Genomic DNA, 15,920 nt, shown 5'->3' with positions numbered 1-15,920 from the left:
TACGCGGAGATGAAACAAATAATAATTTTGCAGCACTGCTTAGGGTGATTTTGAATCTAGGGGGAAAGGACAATTACATCCGAGAAGACTTCCTACGAGGATAGATAGCCCCTAAGCATCTGCAGCCCCTTGTGCTTAAATGTTAATCTAATTTAATTTAACTTAAATTCCCATCACTCTTATATGAAATGAAGAAAGGACTTTTCTCGGTTACTTTAGCACTAGGGATAGAACCTGTTCCTCATAATATCTGTCTTATACAGGAGCAAGAAAAGGGTTGGACTGCACACACACACACTCACTTGAGACTTGATGATGGGTAGAATAGGTTCATGAGAAGTGTTTGAAGTTGTAATTAGTGTACTTGAAGCAAAGCCTTTCTTTTGAGACACATTGTTCTTAATATTGCCATAATCAATCTGTTGTTGCTACTATGTTTATTGCCTTTTGCTTGAGGACAAGCAAAGATTCAAGTTTGGGGGAGTTTGATGAGTCATAGATAGTCTAATTTATTGCCTTATTTAGTTTAGTTTTATTTTAGATTTGATTTTATTTTATTGCATTTTATTTTAGTTTAGAATATTTTACTTCAAATTGTCTTTTATTTTATTTTAGGAATAAATATATGGTGGAAGGTGCCTTGGAGCAAAAGAAAGAGGACTGGAGCAAAATACAGCGCAAGAATACGAAGATACGGGGCAAAAATATATTCCCCCAACTCAGAAGCTTGGCACGGCCCGTGCCAACATGTGGCACGGCCGTGCCCGTCCCAGAAACCACTTTTGCTGCTTTTTCTTCAAGGCCAAGTTACCCTGTTGCGGCTTTACCGTTTTATCCTTTTAGTTGCTTAGTTTCTAAGTCAATTGTAAAGCTATAAATAGAGTAGCTCTCCACCATAAACAATCATGCTTTTACTTTGTTTATTTCAATTGCTATTTTAATAAAAGTCTTTATTTTTCCTTTTACTTTCTTTGCAATTTATTTTACCGTATTTCTCTCTTCTTCCTCCATGTCTACGATGAACATGAGTGAGTAGACTTCTTAGTCTTAGGATTGTTGGGGAGTCTAATGACTCAATCCTAAACAAAACATGTCTAAACCCTAATTCCTATGTAACCCTAATTTCTAATCTAGATTCACCGTCTTAACGTGGATTAACAATTATCAAACTGTGGAAGCGAAAGCGGAGGGTTTGATAATCGTTAATCCATCATCCCAAACATCAATTCATAAAGCGAGAGCGGAGTCTTGATGTTGGAACAAGTGAATCTAGACAATAATTGCAAAACAGTGAAATAGTCTTTGCAATTATTGAGACAAAGAGTAGTTTCAATCCTCTATGCATCTTCTAGTAATCATGTCAGTGAAATAGGCTTGGTTGCTAGAAGTAAACTTTCACCGGACTTTCATCGGAAAGGTGAGGGGCTAAGGGAAACCGGTCTTTAGAAATTAGTGTGTAAATCATGAAATTAGATGTTTAGGTTTTGTCTAGTGAAGGATTAGTTATTAAGATGAACCAATGATCCTAAGGCCCTTTATTATTATTGTTTTTACCTTCAGCAATCAAACTCTCCCTTATCAACTTTCTCTCCTCTAATCACTCATTAAAAAGTTAATTAAGTTGAACAACTCCCTAGCGGAACGATACTCTACTTACTACTATTACTTCGATAGGCCGTGCACTTGCGGTTTGGCTCTATCAACCATCTCGGTCTTCTCTGCTTGTGACATGGTGACGAGTAACTCACCTTCACCCTTCAAAGCTTTCTCACACTTTTGCTATATTAAAACCGCTTCCATCTTTACCTTCCATAACCCAAAATCATTATCTCTGGTAAATTTCTCAATATCCCACTTTGAACCCATGGTACTTGATTATCGTTTGATCCTTTCCCCACGGTGGGCGCCAATTGTTGTGAATTCTTTAAAAAATCACACCAATATAAATACTTGATGTGTGGAACAAAGTAATCAAGCAACCAATATCAAAGTGGGTGACATTCATAAACACAAGCAAAAGTAGAAAACATCAAGAGAAATGAAATAGAGAACACACAAAGTTTGTTTACCCAGTTCGGTCCAAAACTGACCTAGTCTGGGGGAGAGAGCAGACCTCCGTTCCACTATAATGATGAGTAACTTTACAAAAGAGATATCAAAGGGTTACAAGAATAAGTCTTCAAACCTAATTCTACCCAAAGTCCCAATCTCTTCCCGTGACCAAGAGACTCAATCCTAATAGTGTTTCCCAAGGTGAATCAATCACAACCCTAGTGTTTGTTGCCAAGAGCAAACTCTATACAAACCCTAGTTTTCTTGTTGACTTCTAAACCCTTGTTTTCAGACTTTCTTACTCTCTCTCCTTCAGTGAAAGAATATCTGCATCAAATATTCTCTTTCAAAATATATTTGGATCAAATCTTCCTTCATACGATACAAAAATATATTTATTGTTCATAAATATATTTTCAGCACAAAATATATTTGAAACAAATCTTTTATATTTTTAGGAACAATATTCTTCTTCCATCGAATTTTGAGTCATACTACAACAATTTTCAATCAAGTCTTTGTGAGTCTTGTAATTTCCTCACCAGACAAATTTATAGGGTGTCATAGTCTTTTTGGTGCAGGATAGTGGTTTAATCATATCAAAAGACACCTTGTGGATGTCACGGAAGCATGAAGACAAAGACAGTGAAGATATTGAAGTCTAGACACTTGAATAATTTTTTTCCCAAGCACATATAAAAGGTGAAAATTCCACGACGAGGGAAGAAATCAGGAGAAAAATGCATTAGACCTACGTGCCTCACAGATGAAATGTGTGCGCCCTGTGCGTAATGAAAGAGAAAGCTAGGAGTTTAGTCTCGGTGCGTTTGCTGCGAGCGTTTGCTATATGTGGCACGCGTACTGAAAGCTCAATGAATGCCACATAAGCATAAGTTGCATGTGTGGCACATTGAAGGTCGATCCTAACAACAAAGAGGTAGTGTTTTTGCCGATATATTGGATTTTTCAATTAGAAACAAGGGTTCGGAATTTCGACAGTTGTGAGACATATAAGTGTTACCCCATCAACTAGAGGTTTTAGCCTTGGCAACAAGAAATATGCAACAAGATTATTTCTTGTTGTCATCAATTTTGTCATGTGTAATTTCTATTATTTTTTAGTATGTGTTGAGTAACTAAACGCTCTAGATTAGAGTTAAATGATGAACCTCTAAGTTATTTTCTGAACCATGTAATCTATGATGTCCTCCATTAATTCAAATTGAACTATGTTTATTCATTATATCTTGCGCTTAATGTTTTTCACTATTTGATCAACTTTAAATCAGTTCTAGGTTATAATACCTCGCTACTACTAGAAAAAATACATTTCACATCAGGGTTTTCACATCGGTCGATAACAGACATAAAAATTAATTATTGTTGTCGCTAATTTAACGATCTTTAAAACTTTTGATAATATAAGTTTTAGCTAAGATATTACTGTTCTATGTTAGATAAACGGGACGTTGAGCAAATAAATTTTAGCTGGTCTATTTTTGTTAAATTGTCATGAAAATAGACCTCAAATTGTTATTGATTTAGAAACTAGTACTACTAAACAAGAGTTTGACAATATCTATTTTATAAAATAATTTTAATATATATTAAACATTCGCTTAAACGAATAAAATAGAAACTTATATTTAATTGAAACGAATTTAATAAAAAGTTATTTTTGGGTTAGAAATTATTACCCACAATAAATTACCACCCTCCGTCCTAAATAATAATAAGTCACTTTTGAGTTTCATATAAATTATGAAATGTATTTAATTTGATATGTTAAAGATAAATTATGAGTTAATTTACGAAACTTCTCTTTATTGTTGGTATCAGAAAGATAAGTTACAATAATAATAGAAATAAAATAGTAAATAGTAAAGAGTAGGCACCTATAAAAATAATAAACAATATGATAGAAAAAGAAATGTCGATGTTTTATTGAAATCATAAATTCACTTATAAATTTGGACAAACTATTTTACTAAATAGGAACAATTTTTAGTTCTTCATGAAATAGAGTGCTTTGCTCCATTTACCTTTCCTCAATTTACCCCATTTAAAGTTATAGATGTGTGACATGTGGAAAAAATACAACCAAAGGCTAGGATTAAATGTTTTAAAAAAGGTTGAAAAGCAGAACACGTTTCCTTCTTCTTCTTTCCTATTACCATTATTCATCATCACAACCACCTCTATCCACCATCCACCGGCGGCAACCACCACCCTCTCTCTCCCTCCACCGACGTCCTCCACCTTCTACTCCACATACCTCCTCACACAACTTAACACTCTCTTCTTCCCACTTTCCACCTCCCTCCGCAACAACAACAACACTTGATCCTCTCTGTTGTCGCCGCTTCTGGTAGCATTAACATCTCCTCCTTCAGAAGGACGAAACGGCGGCGACGAAGGTTGCGAAGGCGAGACTGAAGGTCGGGGCAGACGGGGAGAATGACTTTAGGTGGAGTGAAGCAAAACAGAGTTAGGGTTATTTTACTGTAAAATCTTGCCGGAAAATTGAGAAATAACCGAACTGGAGATGAATGAATCAAAGAAAAACGGAATCCGGAGAAGAAGAGAAGAGTTAGGGTTTGATTGAGATCTGAGAGGATTGGAATGGAAGACAATTACAGTTATAGTTTGCTTGCTTGCTGTACAACAAAGACAAAACTCTCTCACTGATAATTTCATTGATTTTGTGTAATTATTTTAGAAGAGGGAAGAGCACCGCCGCTTGGACGGCCGAGGAAGGGTTGCGGTGGTAAAGGAGGAAAGAGAGAGAGAGGAGTGGAGGAGATGGTGAGAGAAGATGGACAATCGTATTGTTCTATCAAAGAAGGCTTATTTTAATCCTTTTAATCACAGCCATTGGATTTATTTTATCCACATGTCTGTCATCTATGTATTGAACAGGGGTAAATGGAGCTAAGTTAAATGGAGCTAAGTTGGACTCGCAAAATAGATCCATCACATTCTTGTTTAGAATAAGCCCAACTTCAACTGGACCACTTCCATCTTTGCTCTCTGTCAAACCAATGGTTACACTTACACCTCTATCCGTCGACACGTACTATCTCTACCTCTGTCAAACCAAAATGAGTCTCATAAATACCAACCAAATCTATTAGACTCCACCATTCCTATAACTTGAACAACTTCACTCAACAAAGAAGTATATTTATCAGCCCCTTCCTTTAATCCTTCAAGAACACCCTTATCATTTAACTTCTCTATTTTATCATGAATACTCTTAGCAACTAAAAACACTCCATCTTCTTTTATGAAATCCAATGGTTGTGTATCAATGAAATACCCGAATACACAGTTTCCAAAATAGTTATCTAGCATTGGGTGGCTCTAACCTTTTTCTGACATCTACACCGAACACAAAAGAAAACTTCTCTTTCTCCTTTTCTACTCCATGAATCTCTTTTGCAACACAAACGAGCGAATAAGCAAGGTTGAGAGCAAACGATGATAGAGTGTGTGGCTTTGATTCTCTTGAATTGCATATTTCCCATGTGAATAAGACTGTTCTCTTTATCTTATCTAAATCTTCATGTGTGATTTCGAAGGTGGCACGAACATAGTCCTTCAACTTTGGTTCAAAATGTAACATCTTTAAGCTTCGTTTGGTTTCTTTTACATTTGGAAGCATCTTGGATATATTCTCGATACTGAAGTTTTTGAAGAAATCACCAATTCCATTATGGTCTTTGATGATTTCCCTATTGAACAAAGGCTCATATTCTCAAAAAAGTTAATGTCATTATTAACGTAATAAAGTCATTATCCAAAATACCACATTAAATGATTTAAGTCTCTTAATTGTGTTTTTTTTAAGAAGTTAAAATGAAATTATATCAAACAAACAACTTCACCTTCTCCGCACAAGGAATGCCAAAAAATAGCAAGGAAAAAGAAAGTAGCAGTTACATCAAGTTAGGGTACAAAAAACCCAAAAAAACAAGGAATTACATAACTCCTCCCAAGCACAAAAGAGGGTTTAGCCACCACATTTTATTTTTTGGTTTTAGCCACCACATATGGTAATTAAAAGAGATTTTTTACATGATTCACCTTCAGCCACCAAAAAGTTTGTAATTTAATTTAATCAAGTAGGTGATAAAGAACATCCTCCTTTTGCTAGAAAATTCGAGCATTTCTTTCTCTTTAGATGACCCAAACAGTTGAGAACCAAATCAAATGAAGAACAATGTGTAACTTTTTTGAAAACCCTCCCAATGCAACAAAATGAATTAAGTGATCTGATATAAGAGACGGGTTGTAGTGATGAAGCCTAGCCAGTTAAAAATAGTGTTTCAAGTTTGACGGAAGAAATCATAGTGAAGAAAAAGATGATATGCGTCCTTTGAGTTACCACACCCTCATATACAAAGATGATTAATAGCAATGAGCACCCCTTGCTTGATTAAGTTGTCATTTGTTGGAATACGATTACGAAGTAACCTCCACACAAAGAGACAAACTTTCAAAGGGACCTCTTTATGCCAAATGAGATGAGAATTGACGTCTATGATTTGTTGATCCACTTAAATTAAAAAGTTGTAAACACTACTGACATTATACATTTTTGAAGCATTTAGCGGTCATTCAAATCCTTGTGCAAAATAATAGAATTCAACAAGGAACAATACTCTCCTAATTGACCTTCCTCCCAAGCCGACATCCTCCCCGGTCATCTCCAAGTTTCACCACACCCTCGCTCCAATCTAACTGATTCATTTTAGCCACCATTACCATATTATTATCAGAAAGTTAAAAAAGACAGCTAAATCTATCCTTTAAAAACTCTTCGTTGAAGCTCCGTCTCCTAAGTCACACCTTAAAATATCATCAATCCACCTTCGTACTCCCACGCCAACACCATGACTAACACTAATTATATTATTCCACCAAACCGAACTTTCTCCACCATCCTGACGAATAGAACCCCATTCCTCTTCATGCCTAGCTGATAAGACTATATACAAAAAACTCATACGCTCCTCCTTTAGTTTGCAACACCATTTACCTAATAAAGCCATATTGAACTCCCTTGACTTCCTTAAGACATATGTTTTTGATGGTTTTGATGATATAAAAAGTTAAATTAGTAGAGGAAAAAATTAAAAATTTTCTCTAATTCCCATGCACTAAATTTAGAGAGAGATTTCACAATATTTTTCTCAAAAAATTCTAAATAATTTAACTTGTTTGGTAGTGATAATTTAGGTTATGCTATTTCAACATAAACAATTATAAATTATAAAATCTTGCTCCCAACTATTTTTAATATGATTTCTAATTAAATTTAGTATTATTTAATTATTTGACAAAAAAATTTAGCCTCACTAATAATGTGAGTCCAGGTCCGCCCCTGCATGCAAATGTTTTAATCAAATAGATTCCTTGTACTCCCTCCGGCCTCAAATATAAGAAAATATTCATTTTTTAGATTCATTGAGTAGTTAATGTATGTGGTCTACATTGTAAAACAGATACATTAATTATTCAATGAATCTAAAAAGGAATCTTTTCTTATATTTGAGACCGGAGGGAGTATTTGTTTAACTAATCACGTCCCCATCATAGAGTAAAAAACACAATTAATTAGCATGCTTTTCCTGTCTTAGCTTCTACCGAAAGTGTCCGGTATTTGAAAAGTGTTGATACCTGCTGTCTCATCAGAAAAACAAGAATAAAAAACAACTGTGTCTTATCATCTTCTTCAATTTTTTCTACAACCAAATTTCTAAGAAATTTTCAATGGATCACCATCTTCACAAGAAAAACTACCTTCAGAAACCTCACTTCCTCTTACTTTCTTTGACATACTATGGTTAAGATTACCACCTGTTCAAAGAATTTTCTTCTATGAATTTCCACACCAAACCTCACTTTTCTTCAACAACCTTCTTCCCAAACTCAAAAAATCTCTTTCCATTGCACTTTCTTACTTTTATCCTCTTTTGGGTCATCTCACTTGGCCTAATGATTCTCACAAACCAATCATCAAATTCTTCAAGGGAAACACTCTTTCACTTACCATAGCTGAATCTGATTCTGATTTCAATTATCTATCTGGTAAGAATCCTTCTGAAGCTACACAAATTCATGATCTTTTACCTAACTTGAATATTTCTCATGATCAAGCTTCTGTTTTGGCTCTTCAAGTTACCGTTTTTCCAAACTATGGATTTTCAATTGGTATTACTTCACATCATGCTGTTTTAGATGGTAAAACTTCAACTTCTTTTATCAAATCTTGGGCTTACCTATGTAGAACGCTTGAAAGTGAAATATCTGAATTAGAATCACCACATTGTTTGCCACATGAGTTTTGTCCTTTCTATGATAGAAATGTAATCAAGGATCCAAATGAATTAGAGGCAAAATATTTGAGTGATTGGTTAAAGCAAGGTGGAACCAACAATAGAAGCTTAATGGTTTGGGATCTTCAAGTTCCAAATGATTCATTTAGAGGGTTATTTCAATTATCTCGTTCGGAGATCGAAAAGCTTAAGGAATTTGTAGTGTCAAAACAAAAGGGTACTAGGAATGAGAATAAAAATCTTCACTTGTCAACATTTGTGGTATCTATTGCTTATGCATTGGTATGTAGAATGAAAGCAGAGAAAATTGAGAACAAAAATGTTGTGATGGCTTTGAATATCGATTGCCGGAATCGTTTAGATCAGCCGATTCCTACAACATATTTTGGAAATTGTATTGGAGGATGTTGAAAAGTGACTCAAAAATGTGCATTCTGTCTGTCAAAATCGGTGGCCGATTTGTACCACACGGTGGCCGATTTTGACCTGTTTTTTGGAGACTTTTGTTTCGGGAAAAATCGGTGGCCGATTTTGAGAGCTCGGTGGCCGATTTCGCGCAGGAGGAGAAAAATAAAACAGCTTGTGGGCCTGTTTTGTTCCAATTTTTGAGGGATGCTTTCCACTATAAATATAAACCTTGTATCAGATGATTATGTGGTGTAGAAAAACAGGGTTTAGAAGCCAACAAACAAACTAGGGTTTATAGAGAATTTCTCTTGGCAACAACACTAGGGTTGGGATTGTTTTGATTCACCTTGAACAAAGCACTATTAGGATTGAGTCTCTTGGTCACGGGAAGAGGCTGGGACTGAGGGTAGAGTTAGGTTTGAAGACTAATTCTTGTAACCTTCAATATCTCTTTGTAAAGAAACTCATATCATTATAGTGGAACGGAGAGCTGCTCTCTCCCCCAGAGTAGGTCATCATTAGACCGAACTGGGTAAACAGATTCTTGTGTTCTTCTCCTTCTTCCTTTATCTCTTGCTGTTTATTTTTGTTTGAATTATTTTTGTCATCCGCTTCAATTGATTGCTTGGTATTAATTTGCTCCACACATCAAGTTTATTATTGGTGTGTTTTTTCACAACGAATCCGCAACAATTGACGCCCACCGTGGGGCAAAGGTCAAATCAATAACCAGGTATCATGGGTTCGAAGTGGGACATTGAAAAGTTTACCGGTAGTAACGACTTCGGGTTGTGGAAGGTAAAGATGAGGGCAATTCTAATTCAACAAAAGTGTGTTGAAGCATTGAAGGGAGAAGCACAGATGCCTGCGCATCTGACACCTGTTGAGAAGGCGAAGATGAATGATAAAGCGGTCAGTGCTATCATTCTGTGTCTTGGGGATAAGGTGTTGAGAGAGGTATCAAGGGAGACTACTGCTGTGTCTATGTGGAATAAACTTGATTCATTGTACATGACCAAGTCCTTGGCACATAGACAATGTCTGAAACAACAACTCTACTTTTACCGAATGGTGGAGTCAAAACCTATAATGGAGCAACTGACGGAGTTCAATAAGATTATTGATGATTTGGCGAATATAGATGTAAACCTGGATGATGAGGATAAAGCCTTACACCTACTGTGTGCTTTACCTAAGTCTTTTGAGAATTTCAAGGATACTATGCTTTATGGCAAAGAGGGCACTATCACTTTGGAGGAAGTTCAAGCAGCTTTGAGAACCAAAGAGTTAACCAAGTTCAAAGAGTTGAAGGTTGATGATAGTGGAGAAGGCTTGAATGTCTCAAGGGGAAGAAGTGAAAACAGAGGAAAGGGGAAAGGCAAGAATTCCAGGTCAAAGTCTAGGTCAAAGGGTGGTGATAATAAAACAAAGTACAAATGTTTTCTTTGTCACAACTATGGTCACTTCAAGAAGGATTGTCCGGAGAGAAAGGGCAATGGAAGTGGTAATCCATCCGTTCAGATTGCAAGTGAAGAGGAAGGTTATGAGAGTGCTGGAGCACTAACTGTGACAAGTTGGGAACCTGAAAAGGGCTGGGTCTTGGACTCTGGATGCTCTTATCACATCTGTCCGAGAAAGGAGTACTTTGAAACTTTGGAGCTGAAAGAAGGTGGAGTTGTTCGCCTTGGTAATAATAAGGCTTGCAAAATTCAAGGTATGGGTACTATCCGTCTCAAAATGTTTGATGACCGTGATTTCCATTTGAAGGATGTGAGGTATATTCCTGAACTTAAGAGAAATTTAATATCTATAAGCATGTTTGATGGTCTAGGTTATTGTACTAGAATTGAACGTGGTATGATGAGAATTTCTCATGGTGCATTAGTTATAGCTAAAGGGTCTAAAATACATGGTTTATATATTTTAGAAGGTTCCACTGTTATAGGTCATGCATCGGTTGCTAGTGTAGACACTCTGGACATAACTAAACTGTGGCATTTGAGGTTAGGTCATGTCAGTGAGAGGGGTTTAGTTGAGCTAGCTAAACAAGGTTTGCTAGGGAATGAAAAATTGAACAAACTAGATTTCTGTGATAATTGCACATTAGGCAAACAACACAAGGTGAAGTTTGGGGTGGGTGTGCATAAATCTAGTAGGCCTTTTGAGTATGTTCATTCGGATCTTTGGGGTCCAGCATCAGTTAAAACTCATGGGGGAGGTTCATATTTCATGTCTATTATCGATGATTATTCTAGAAGGGTATGGGTTTACATTCTGAAGAATAAAAGTGACGCTTTTGAAAAATTTAAAGAATGGCATACACTTGTAGAAAATCAGATTGGAACTAAACTGAAAGTGTTGAGAACTGACAATGGCCTGGAGTTTGTTTCAGAGCAGTTTAATGAGTTTTGCAGGAAACGAGGTATAAAGAGGCATAGAACCGTGGCATACACACCTCAACAGAATGGTCTTGCTGAAAGAATGAACAGGACCTTGTTGGAGCGTGTGAGGTGTATGTTGTTGGGAGCTGGATTGTCCAAGAGTTTCTGGGGAGAAGCTGTTAGTACTGCAGCATATTTGATTAACAGATGTCCATCAACAGGGATAGATCTTAAGACACCTATGGAGGTTTGGAGTGGGAGACCGGCAGACTACTCTAATTTGAAAGTTTTTGGAGCTTTAGCATTTGCTCATGTCAGACAGGACAAACTTGATGCTAGAGCTGTGAAGTGTATTTTCATGGGTTATCCTGAAGGTGTGAAAGGTTACAAACTGTGGAAGATGGAACCTGGAGGATCAAAATTTATTATAAGCAGGGATGTTACTTTTGATGAGACCCGCATGGGGATGAAGTGCAAAGACCTGGATACAAGCTCAAAAACGGGGATAGAGAAAATTCAGTTTGAGGTGGAGCCTACCACTGATGAAAGGGAAGGGGAGGATCAGACTCCAGTACCTGATGAGAGTGAAGGCCAAGAAACAATTGATCCTGACTATCAGCTAGCAAGAGATAGGCAAAGGAGAAAAATTAATCCACCTAATAGATACGGTTATGCTGACCTCATATGTTATGCTTTGAATGCAGCTGAAGAATTGCAAGACTCGGAACCAAAGAACTTCAGGGAAGCATTAGAAAGCAATGAAAGCAAGGACTGGCTGAAGGCAATGAATGAGGAAATACTTTCATTGGAAAAGAACCAGACTTGGAAACTTGTTTCATTACCTAAGAATCAAAGGGTAGTGGGAAGCAAGTGGGTGTTCAAGAAGAAAGAAGGTATACCAGGGGTCGAAGCACCAAGGTATAAGGCAAGACTTGTAGCAAAGGGTTTTACTCAGGTGGAAGGGATTGATTACAATGAAATTTTTTCACCGGTGGTAAAACATTGTTCTATAAGGGTACTTATGGCGATTGTTAACATGTATGATCTTGAGTTAGAACAAATGGATGTGAAGACCGCATTTCTACATGGAGAGTTGGAAGAAACTATCTATATGCAACAACCAGAAGGTTTCGTGGAAGATAATACAAAAGTGTGTTTGTTGAAGAAATCTTTGTATGGGTTGAAGCAAAGTCCAAGGCAGTGGTATCGTCGGTTTGATGAGTTTCTTATAAAGGCTGGTTTTGTGAGAAGCAACTATGATAGTTGTGTGTACATGATGAGAAGGAATGAGAAAGTCATTCTCTACCTTCTCCTTTATGTAGATGATATTCTTATGGCAAGTTCTGACATGCAAGAGATTCAGAAGCTCAAGGAAAGATTGAATGATGAATTTGAGATGAAGGATCTTGGTAATGCAAAGAGGATACTTGGTATGGATATCATAAGGGACCGAAACAAAGGTGAGTTGTTCTTATCTCAGCAAGGTTACTTGAGGAAAGTGGTGGAGCGGTTCAGAATGAAAGATTCTAAGGTCGTTGGCACTCCTCTTGGTCATCACACAAAGTTGTCAATAAAGCAGTGTCCTCAATCCGATGAAGAGAAAAGCAAGATGGAGGGTACTCCCTATGCAAGTGGAGTTGGAAGCATCATGTATGGTATGGTTTGTAGTAGACCGGACTTATCCTATGCAATAAGTGTGATAAGTCGGTTTATGGCAAATCCGGGTCAAGTGCACTGGCAAGCTTTGAAGTGGGTTCTGAGATATTTGAATGGGACTTTGACAGGTGGTCTGAAGTATACGAGGTCACAACCAGGAAGGGATGCTTTGGAAGGATATGTGGATGCGGACTATGCAGGTAATGTAGACACTAGAAAATCTTTGTCTGGATTTGTGTTTACATTGTTCGGTACAGCGGTAACTTGGAAGGCAAATCAACAATCTGTTGTAGCTCTTTCAACAACTCAAGCAGAGTACATAGCCCTTGTTGAAGGGGTCAAGGAAGCCATATGGTTGAAAGGTATGATTGGAGAAATGGGGATTAGTCAAGGGTGTGTGAAGATATATTGTGATAGCCAAAGCGCCATTCATTTGGCAAATCATCAGGTGTATCATGAAAGAACAAAGCACATTGACATTCGTTTGCACTTTGTTAGAGACATGATTGAGACAAAGGAGATCATGGTTGAGAAAGTGGCATCGGAAGAAAATCCAGCAGACATGTTCACCAAATCATTACCGAGATCAAGGTTCAAGCATTGCTTGGACTTGATTAACTTCATTGAAGAATAGATGAAGGTTGGAGAGAGCAGCAAGGTGATTGATGGTTACATTGGCATCATCACCATTTTAGAGTCAAGGTGGAGAATTGTTGAAAAGTGACTCAAAAATGTGCATTCTGTCTGTCAAAATCGGTGGCCGATTTGTACCACAAGGTGGCCGATTTTGACCTGTTTTTTGGAGACTTTTGTTTCGGGAAAAATCGGTGGCCGATTTTGAGAGCTCGGTGGCCGATTTCGCGCAGGAGGAGAAAAATAAAACAGCTTGTGGGCCTGTTTTGTTCCAATTTTTGAGGGATGCTTTCCACTATAAATATAAACCTTGTATCAGATGATTATGTGGTGTAGAAAAACAGGGTTTAGAAGCCAACAAACAAACTAGGGTTTATAGAGAATTTCTCTTGGCAACAACACTAGGGTTGGGATTGTTTTGATTCACCTTGAACAAAGCACTATTAGGATTGAGTCTCTTGGTCACGGGAAGAGGCTGGGACTGAGGGTAGAGTTAGGTTTGAAGACTAATTCTTGTAACCTTCAATATCTCTTTGTAAAGAAACTCATATCATTATAGTGGAACGGAGAGCTGCTCTCTCCCTCAGAGTAGGTCATCATTAGACCGAACTGGGTAAACAGATTCTTGTGTTCTTCTCCTTCTTCCTTTATCTCTTGCTGTTTATTTTTGTTTGAATTATTTTTGTCATCCGCTTCAATTGATTGCTTGGTATTAATTTGCTCCACACATCAAGTTTATTATTGGTGTGTTTTTTCACAACGAATCCGCAACAGAGGAAGACTTGCAATTTTTGAAACAAGTGAATTATTTGGAGAAAATGGACTAATTGTGGCTGTTGAAGTGTTGAGTGAAGCTTTGGAAACTATAAAGAATGGAGTGTTGAATGGAGCTGAAAATTGGTCTTCATGGTTACTTGAAGGTCTTACCATTACCGATGTTAAAGCAATTGGTGCTGCTGGTTCACCTAAATTTGAGGTTTATAGTACTGATTTTGGTTGTGGAAAACCAAAGAAAGTTGAAATGGTTTCAATAGATAGAACTGGTGCCTTTTGTCTTTCTGATTGTAGAAATGGTGATGGTGTTGAGATAGGTTTTGTGTCAAACAAAAAAGCAATGGAAGCTTTTGCTTCGCTCTTTGTCAAAGGCATTGCATCTTGAATTTCTACATGTGTATGTGTAGACTCTATTGCTATTCAGGATTAAATTTTGGAGTGGATGATGATGATTTTGGTTTATCTTTTGTTTTTGTTTTTATGTAATGAATGTATGAAGATGATGATTTTGAGTTTTTTTTTTCTTTTTTCTTTTTTTTTGTTTGTTTGAATCTTGTTATGAATGTATGAATATAATAATGAAGATGAAAAAAATAAGGGGGAAGAAGATGAAGAAAGGTGATTTTTTTTTCGTGTTGGTGTTGCACCATTGGATTTAAGAGACATGCATGATCTAATGATTGTTTTTTCAACAAAAAGATCTATTAGTTAAAATTAATGAGGTTTACAATTGACCATCTTCATTGTTGATCCATCTTAAACATTAGAGTTAAAAGGTAATCGAAACTGACTAACTTGACTCACAGATGTAACTCAAAGGACCTAAAAGTAATGAAAATTAATTATATGACCGGTGAAATCTCGTAAATAGTGCAGGGACTACAGGAGCGGACCCACATATATACTATGTGTGGTTGAAGCTCCACATGCTTTTCCCTATTTTTTTTTTTCCCTATTTTTTTTTTTGTGGTGTCTGGGGTTCGAACCCCAGATCTTGAATATATATTATGCATTGTCCTTACCAACTGAGCTAAGTTCACGGGGATTTTCCCTATTTTTTTTTTAATATTAGATAAAACACATCAGCTCTCTTGTTGTAAAAAAAAAAAAAAAAAAAAAAAAACTGCTCTCTCTTTTTCGCTTCCTCATGCATGCGCCTCTTCTCTTCTCATCCTCTCTCTCAAATTTCAATCTCTCTTAACTAACAGTAGCAGCTCTTCATTATCCTCCTTCTCAACTCTCACCTCTCATTCACTCTAAGGTAAGCCATTGATTTTCCAATTTCTCCTTCATTCTCCAATTGCTTGTTATAAGGTTTCAAAATTGAGAATTTCAAATGGGCCTCTTCTCTGCTTTCTTGGTTCTTGTATGAATAATCAGTTACATAACTTCTTTTACATTTTTTAACATATAAAATGTCAATAATTACAAAGTTACGAGGACCGGCAACTAGTGTAGTGTGGGATGCAGTGCTTGGGGAGGAACATGTTTTGAATCGGTTATGATTTTCAAATGAACAGTGTCCATCTATTTCAGGACATGAATTTTCGATGTACTTTGTCATAAACCTCATTTTTAACAAATAATATGTTAGCTTGGATAGGAAAATACCTTATTAGATGGAAGTTGTTTTTGTATTTTTGGAGATTGTGTGTGAATTCATTTTGACTGTCTA

At 36.7% G+C, this 15,920-nt stretch overlaps 2 pseudogenes across 2 annotated transcripts; one reads left to right on the top strand and one right to left on the bottom strand.

Moving 5' to 3' along the window:
• Positions 1–3,970: 3,970 nt before the first annotated feature.
• On the bottom strand, positions 3,971–5,838 carry LOC146904430 (phenolic glucoside malonyltransferase 1-like; annotated as a pseudogene). Its single transcript, XR_015019970.1, has one exon. The product of XR_015019970.1 is annotated as a phenolic glucoside malonyltransferase 1-like (transcript).
• Positions 5,839–6,471: 633 nt separating this feature from the next.
• LOC146904429 (phenolic glucoside malonyltransferase 1 pseudogene) lies at positions 6,472–14,862 on the top strand (annotated as a pseudogene). Its single transcript, XR_015020081.1, has 3 exons — positions 6,472–6,523; positions 7,819–8,799; positions 14,248–14,862. The product of XR_015020081.1 is annotated as a phenolic glucoside malonyltransferase 1 pseudogene (transcript).
• The last annotated feature ends 1,058 nt before the right edge of the window (positions 14,863–15,920 follow it).

Source organism: Medicago sativa, chromosome 7, assembly GCF_051527215.1.
Source record: "Medicago sativa cultivar Bolivia chromosome 7, Bolivia_mono, whole genome shotgun sequence".
Classification (NCBI taxonomy): domain Eukaryota; kingdom Viridiplantae; phylum Streptophyta; class Magnoliopsida; order Fabales; family Fabaceae; genus Medicago; species Medicago sativa.
Note: the sequence above shows the minus strand (reverse complement) of the source record. Positions and strands in the feature narration are given on the sequence as shown.